The sequence below is a fragment of the Petaurus breviceps genome, unplaced genomic scaffold (assembly GCF_028583685.1).
Source record: "Petaurus breviceps papuanus isolate PSGF00001 unplaced genomic scaffold, PetGlider_PUasm1.0 90752, whole genome shotgun sequence".
Classification (NCBI taxonomy): Eukaryota; Metazoa; Chordata; class Mammalia; order Diprotodontia; family Petauridae; genus Petaurus; species Petaurus breviceps.
This window is the reverse complement of record NW_027187336.1, coordinates 6,063,726-6,071,188: the sequence shown is the minus strand read 5'-3', so window position 1 is coordinate 6,071,188 and position 7,463 is coordinate 6,063,726.

The window sequence follows — 7,463 nt, the reverse complement described above, 5'->3', positions numbered from 1 at the left end:
CACATATGTATTTATACACACATATACCCTCCTATACATACATATATACGCATGTATACATATAAATATACATATACACACACACAAATATATATTCCCTTCAACTATCCTCATACTGAGAAAAGTCTTATGAGTTACAATTATCTTCTTCCATGTAGGAATGTAAATAGTTCAACTTTAATAAGTTCCTTATGATTTGTTTTTCCTATTTACCTTCTGATGCTTCTTTGGCTTCTTGTATTTGAAAGTCAAATTTTCTGTTCAGCTCTGGTGTTTTTCATCAAGAATACTTGAAAGTTCTCTATTTCATTGAATGACTATATTTTTGCCTGAAGCATTATACTCAGTTTTGCTGGGTAGATGATTCTTGGTTTTAATCCTAGCTCCTTTAACCTCCAGATTATCATATTCCAAACCCTTTGATCCTTTAATGACGAAACTGCTAGATTTTATGTTATCATGATTGTATTTCCACAAGACTCAAATTGTTTCTTCCTGACAGCTTGTGATATTTTCTCCGTGACATTGGAACTCTTGAATTTGGCTATGATATTCCTAGTAGTTTTCTTTTTGTGGTATTTTTCAAGAGGTGATTGGTGAATTCTTTCAATGTCTATCTTGCCCCCTTTTTCTAGAATATCAGGGCAATTTTCCTAAAGAATTTCTTAAAGTATGATTTCTAGGCTCTTTTTAAATCATGCCTTTTAGGTAGTCCAATAATTTTTAAATTCTATTTCCTGGATCTATTTTCCAGGTCAATGGATTTTCCAGTTAGATATTTCACGTTTCCTTCTATTTTTTTCAGATCTGTTTTATAGTATATTGATTTCTCATAAAATCATTAGCTTCCATTTTTTCCAGTCTCATTTTGAAGGAATTATTCTCTTCAGTGAGTTTTGTTTTTTGAAATTCCTTTTCCATCCAGGCAATTCGACTTTTTAAAGCATTCGTTTCCTCATTGGCTTTTTGAGTCTCTTTTGCCATTTGAATTAGTCTATTTTTAAGGTGATATTTTCTTCAGTATTTTTGGGATCTCCTTTAGCAGGCTATTGACTTGCTTTTCATGATTTTTTTGCATCATTCTCATTTCTCTTCCCAATTTTAGCTCCACTTCTCTTAGTTGATTTTCAAAATCCTTCTTGAACTCCTCCATGGCCTGTAACCAAGTCATATTTTTCTTGGAAGCTTTTGATGCATGAGTTTTGACTTTGTTTTCTTCTTCTGGTTCCACATTTTGATCCTTTTTGTCCCGAAAAAAAGATTCTATGATCTGATTGTGCTTCCTCTGCTTTCTCTTCTTACAAGTCAATTACTTGACTTTTGAGCTCTTTGCCATGGTAGCACCCTGCTTCCAGAGTGGAGAGAGCTGTGTCCCAAATTGCTGGGGTTTTCACAAATGTTGTCAGAGTTATAAAAAGGGCACCCTCTCTACAGGCATTACAAGCTCTGGCAAACTAGTGTTCTCAACCCAGGACCACCACCCAAGACCATGGTCCAGATCCAAGCAGGTCAAAGTAAGAGTGATTACCCTCTGAATAGTTGCTTGATCCCCCTTTGATCTGCAGGCCAGGAGCTCTGGAGGCAACCATATGGTAGTTGCAGCCTCCATGTCTCTGCCACCTCTTGCCCCAGGGGCAAGAGCCCGACCTCCCTCTTTTGTTACCTGGTTCAAACAGAGTTTCCCAGTGACCTTTTACTTTCTCTTTGGCATTTATGGGTTGAGAAGTCTGGAAACCACCACAGCTTCTGATAATTCACTATCCTGAAATCTTCTCTGGCCAGTCTGTGGCACTGGTCGGGGCTGCCCCAGGTCTGGGACCACACAACTCATGCAGGGCTCTTCACAGCTCCCAGATAGGTGTAATAGACCCCTCCTGAAAGCCTGCGAGGCTGCCTTCAGCATGAAACTTGTTTCTCTTTGTCACTTTGGGAGTTCTGCAGCTCTAAAATGTGTTTAGAGTCATATTTTACAGGTATTAGAGGTGGTTGGAGCGGGAGCTCAGACATTTTCCTGCTTTTACTCCACCATCTTGGCTCTACCCAACCATCCATTTTTCGAGAATAAATGAGATAGGTCTCCAATGTAAGACCACAGATTAAGTGGATCCTTAAATTTTATATTTAGTTGGCAAACTGGTACTTTATTTACATAGCCATCAGTTTCCTTCTTTAAAAATCTACATATAACCCTGTCTAGAGGTATTTATATTTGTATTGTGAATCTGTCAGTAAGATTCAACTATTAACCAGTCAAAGAACATAAGTACTAGGTGGGAAAAAAAGAGAAATTATCACATTGATTTGACTGTTTTCTAATTTATAAAGCCACCATTTTTAATGGTATAATATTGAATTTGGTAAATTTTCAAGGTAACAGAATATTTGGAACATTTTAATGCATAGGCAATTACTAATGCCATCTTTTCCCCTGAGTCATGTAAACTTTAGTGTCAGTTAGGAACAAAAATCTTACCAAACTCAAATCCCTTCAACTGCTAGAAGCTTTTTCTCATAGAATGTAAGCTCTTTTAGGGCTGGGACTGTTCAGTTTTTGTTTATGTATCCCAAGAGTCTAGAGTGGTTCCTGGAAGATAGTAGGCTCTTAATAAATTCTTTTTGATTCAATGTTAATTTGTTTTGAAGATATATTCTTTTCTGGTTATGGGCATGCCCTCCCCTTTTGCAAGTTGTTACCTCATTATGACATAACCAGTTTTCTATCTATAAGACTTTCTAAATTTGTGTTAAAATTCCAGATCAAAAGGAAATGTTTAGAACACCCTAATCAAGATTAAATAGTATTATTATAATACTATATTTATTACCATAATCATAATTGTCTGATTCTTTTTCCCCATGGAGATCAGGGAGAAATAGGACAAGCACAAGATGTTATCATGAAAAACAGTTTTTTGTTATATTCAATAGTCTATGGACTATTTGCACACGTAGATAAAGTAGCTCCTTTTTATAGATGAAGAACTATGATTGTTTTAGCTCATGTTTTGTAGGTGCACTGAACACATTGTCAGTACAACTCTAGGAGCAGACAGGGCAGTAGAGGTGTGCTCTTGTGTTTCTTCTTTGAGGTTTCTATATTTTGAAAGATTTTAATTCTATGTCATTTGAGAATTATGAGGATCTACCATCACAACATATATTAAAACATTGTTCTTAAGTTCTCTGTATGATATTGATTCAATTGCAATATAGTTTTATTGGATGAATTCTCAAGGATATTTCGAGGTCTATATTTGTTGGATGGCTATTTGTTATCTATCAATTTAGGAAAGATAGTGACCTTCAGATTTTAATGCTAGCAATTTTGTCATGTCTTGCTAAGTATGCTTTAGTGCTATGTTTTTACAGCCTAAAGTGAGTAATATGCTGTACACCTTTTCATAATCTATGTTGAGTCCTAAATCCTAGATCCTGAAAAATAACTTTTAAAAATAATTTCTTAGTTGCAATGATATGGTCTTGAATTTCCCTTTCAAATTGCTGTTTTAAGAAAAATCTGCATTACTTTTTTTTTTGGTTCTTGCTTCTTTTTTAACACATGACTGAGTCTGTACAGACATTATCCTTGAAGAGACATTTTATTCTACTTTTAGACATCCACAGGTTTTATCTAGAGGAAAATTGCTTTTGGTAATTCCTGACAAATCTAATGTCCAGTTATTAGTTTTTACTATTGTTCAGGAAAGTAATATCTGCTTTGTGACAAAAATATTCCCATAGATTTTACATCTGTTTGATACTCTTTTTCAATCCTTTTCTTCCTTTTTCATTAAGGAAGAGTTAATAGTTCTGTAGTTACCTTAGGTTTAGTTATAGAGTTGCCCCATTTTTCATCAGTATTGTGTAGAATTTTGCTAAAAAATATTTTCTAAATTTTCTGTGGTCCACATTATAGTTTGAATGGCAGTCAAGAAGCCTGATATCACAGAAGGATTAATTATAATGTGTTGCTCCATTCAACTTTCATTTCTGAATTAAAAAAAAAAAACCTCTTCCTTTTACTCAGACATTTTTCAATATCGATATCTCTATGCTTGATGTGTCTTTCCTGGAGTTTCCCAGGTTGTTTGTAGATATCAACTTTATCAAGTGGTTCAATGAAATCTTCAAATTGAAGTTTTAAGTTGTTAGTATCTATCCCTTATAATCTTTATCATCAACTAAGTGTTTATTTAGTATTTACTGCTTGCCAGAAACTATGCTAAATCTGAGAATACAAGGAAATGCAACAACAAGGTAAATGCCCTCAAAGAGCCAATATTCTAATAAATAAATATTATATTTTTTGGTTTTAATATTTTTTATTTTTAAATATTATTTATTAACATAAAAAGCCAGGTACATACAAGATATATACACTGTAAATGGAAGGTAGTCTCAAAAGGAAGGCACTAGAAGTAGGAATGAGGATGGGGTAGAGTAGGAGGGATTTTACACTTATTGATGTCAAATGATATTTCTATCTTTGAAAAAAGACTGTAAGATGAAGTTTCTGTTTAATATGTTTAATAAGATGTATAGCTTGATGTCTTCTATCATAATAACATAAATTAACTTCTTTTTATATTTATGCATTTTGAATAAATTCCTCTTATAACTTAAAAATACAACAAATAGTCCAAATTCAAGGCTACCTAAAAGTAAAAAGTATAAAGTAAAAAATTTTTAAAATCGAAATTAATCATGTTACAAAATCAAAATGTCATTGTCATTAAAGTCCTCCAAAAACAATAATTCATTGTTGATTACAGAAATTCATGGGATATTAAAGGAATACATTTTTCTTGCAGTACTGAGAGAAAATAACCTTCCCAATTTTTTCTCACCTCACAAGAAAGATCCTGAATTTTTATAGAATAAATTGTTTCAAGCCTCTTATATGATAATAGCCTATAATCCATGACTGACTCATTGTCATTTCAGAGTTAGTGAGATCTACTCAAGTGAATAAGAAGGAAAGACTGAGCATAGAAAAAACCTATTTAAGTGTTATATGATGTGATATATAAACATACATATATTCACACAATTGTGTCTTCTTATCAACAACATAACTAGTTTTGGCAGATTTTTTTCTTGTAGATTTTTTTTCTTTTGTCATACTTGATTATCCTCCTTTGGGTTTTCTTCTAGTAGAATAGTTTTGAAACCTTTATGTTTGTTTAGAGTAACATTAGAAAAAAATGCTTTACATATTTAATAATGTGTTATGCTTGCAATAGCTGATCAGTTTTAAAAGGCCACCATTTTTAATACATTCAGCCAAATTATTAATTTCTACAAAGATGTATGTCAGGAAAATTTAAGTAATTTTCTATCTTCAGTAATCAGCTTTTTCTTTCTTGACAATTTCTATTCTTCTGGAATTCAAATCAGCTTATTGATTTTTGAAAATTTTGTAAAAATATTTCTAACTCATTCTCATACAGTTCATATGTATGTATGTATGTATGTATATATATATATATATATATATTCTTTTTTTCTTTACAGCCACTGTGAGAAAGCAGATGTATTTTTAGACCCATTTCACAAGTAAGGAAAATGAGGTTAAGGAATGTTTGGTGCTTTATCTGCTGTCTCACAGGAAGTGTTGAAAGCAGTCTTCAAACTCAGATCTCCCAAATTTATATCTGATGATTCCCCCCCCCCATTTTACCACATTATTCACTCATAGTCCACCTTGTTTTATTAACAGAATATTTACTGGTTTAATTACAAGGCGCCAGCATATTCTCAGCACAGAAGAAATGATTGACTTCTGTTTTGCCCCAGATGACAGAATTGGGAGCACATGGAGAAGATGTAAAAAATGAAAATATATATATTTAAGAGCTTATTATCTGTGTTGAAGTGTTAGGGACGAGGAGAAAAAAATAAATAGAAAAATAAGACAGTTATTTATCCTCAAAGAACTTACATTCTAATAGAAGAAATACAATATGTAGGTGAGTGGAGAAAGGACATTGTTATTTAGATTTGGAAATTTTCAGGGTCAATGAATACAATCATAACAGAATAAAACGATAGACCCTTGCCAATTCATTTGGTTATAATTCCAGAACTGAATAATGAGAGATGTTCAGAGGTCAGTAAAGTGGCTGATATAATGAGGAATAACATCAAGCATGGCTGGAACATCAGTGATACTAGCCAGGGATCAGGTGCCCAACGCCAGACACTAGCCAAACATGACCCAAAATTTTCCCTAGAGTATCTCAAATCTGATCAAAAAGTAATTGTGAAATATTGACGAGATAAATAAAAATACAATAAAACATAGATAATAATACATTTTAAAACTAAGTCAATATGCAGTACATAGTGATCCTTATGAATGGTTTACAGCTGCCCCCTTTTTTGAGTTTGATACCACTCCTGGGCATGATGTGGTTCAACTGTCAAGGGAGCTAACAAGAAAGATTTAGCTTTGATGCAAAGAATAATATTCTAGTGATTAGGATAGCAAAATTTGAATTAGTTTCCACAAGACTTAGTGATATCTCCTTTACTGGATATACTTAAGCTAAAGTTTATTCGAATAGAATGCACATTCCCTAAGTATTTTCTTAGTTATTTTTCCTTTCCTTCCTTCCATTTCCATTTGTGTTTTTTTTCTTTATTATCTTTGTATCCTTTCAGTACATCATTGGTACTTAAGTACTTGTTTTAAATTGAGTTGATTGCCTGAGTGAATATTATTCAGTTATGTTATAGAAGGGATACTCATAAAGATATGGATTGAACTAAGTAACCACTGAATACCTTAACTCTGAGATCCTTTGTTGCTGTGAAAGACAATTTTTGCCATCTTATATTTTCTTAGGGAAAACTAATAATATATCTACAGTATTATATCTTACAGGAATCTGCAAAAATTATGTGACATTCATAAGTAAATCAATTAATCAAGAAGCATTTATTAAGTGACTTCTATGCATGGCATGTGAAATACCAAGAATGATAAAGCTTAAATTCAGATTCTACAAGGTGAAAAACATTGTGCTAAATACTATAGATGCAAAAAAAAAAAAAAAGCAAAGTGAGTCACTGTCCTTAAAGAGCTTACATGATAAAACAGAAGACAATACCCTGATCTAATTGATGACTAGGGAGGCATATTCTAGTTTGAAAAGTGACACATTCATTCCAGTATCCAGAAGTCTTGCTTTATACTGTACTGAGCACTTGTGATACTGACACTCTGAAATAATTTCTGACCTCAAAGAGCTTATATTCTAAAGGAAGTATGCTAAAATCTGAAACATTTAGAAAGCAATACTGAAAAATACATGCTAAATTGGCATCAGAGAATAATTGCATATTACAGAGAATAATTTTATGGGACCCCAGTCAATCTTCACATCACATTATATACACATATACATACACATATATTTTTGTTTATGGTTATATGTTTGTGTGTGTATATATATATATGT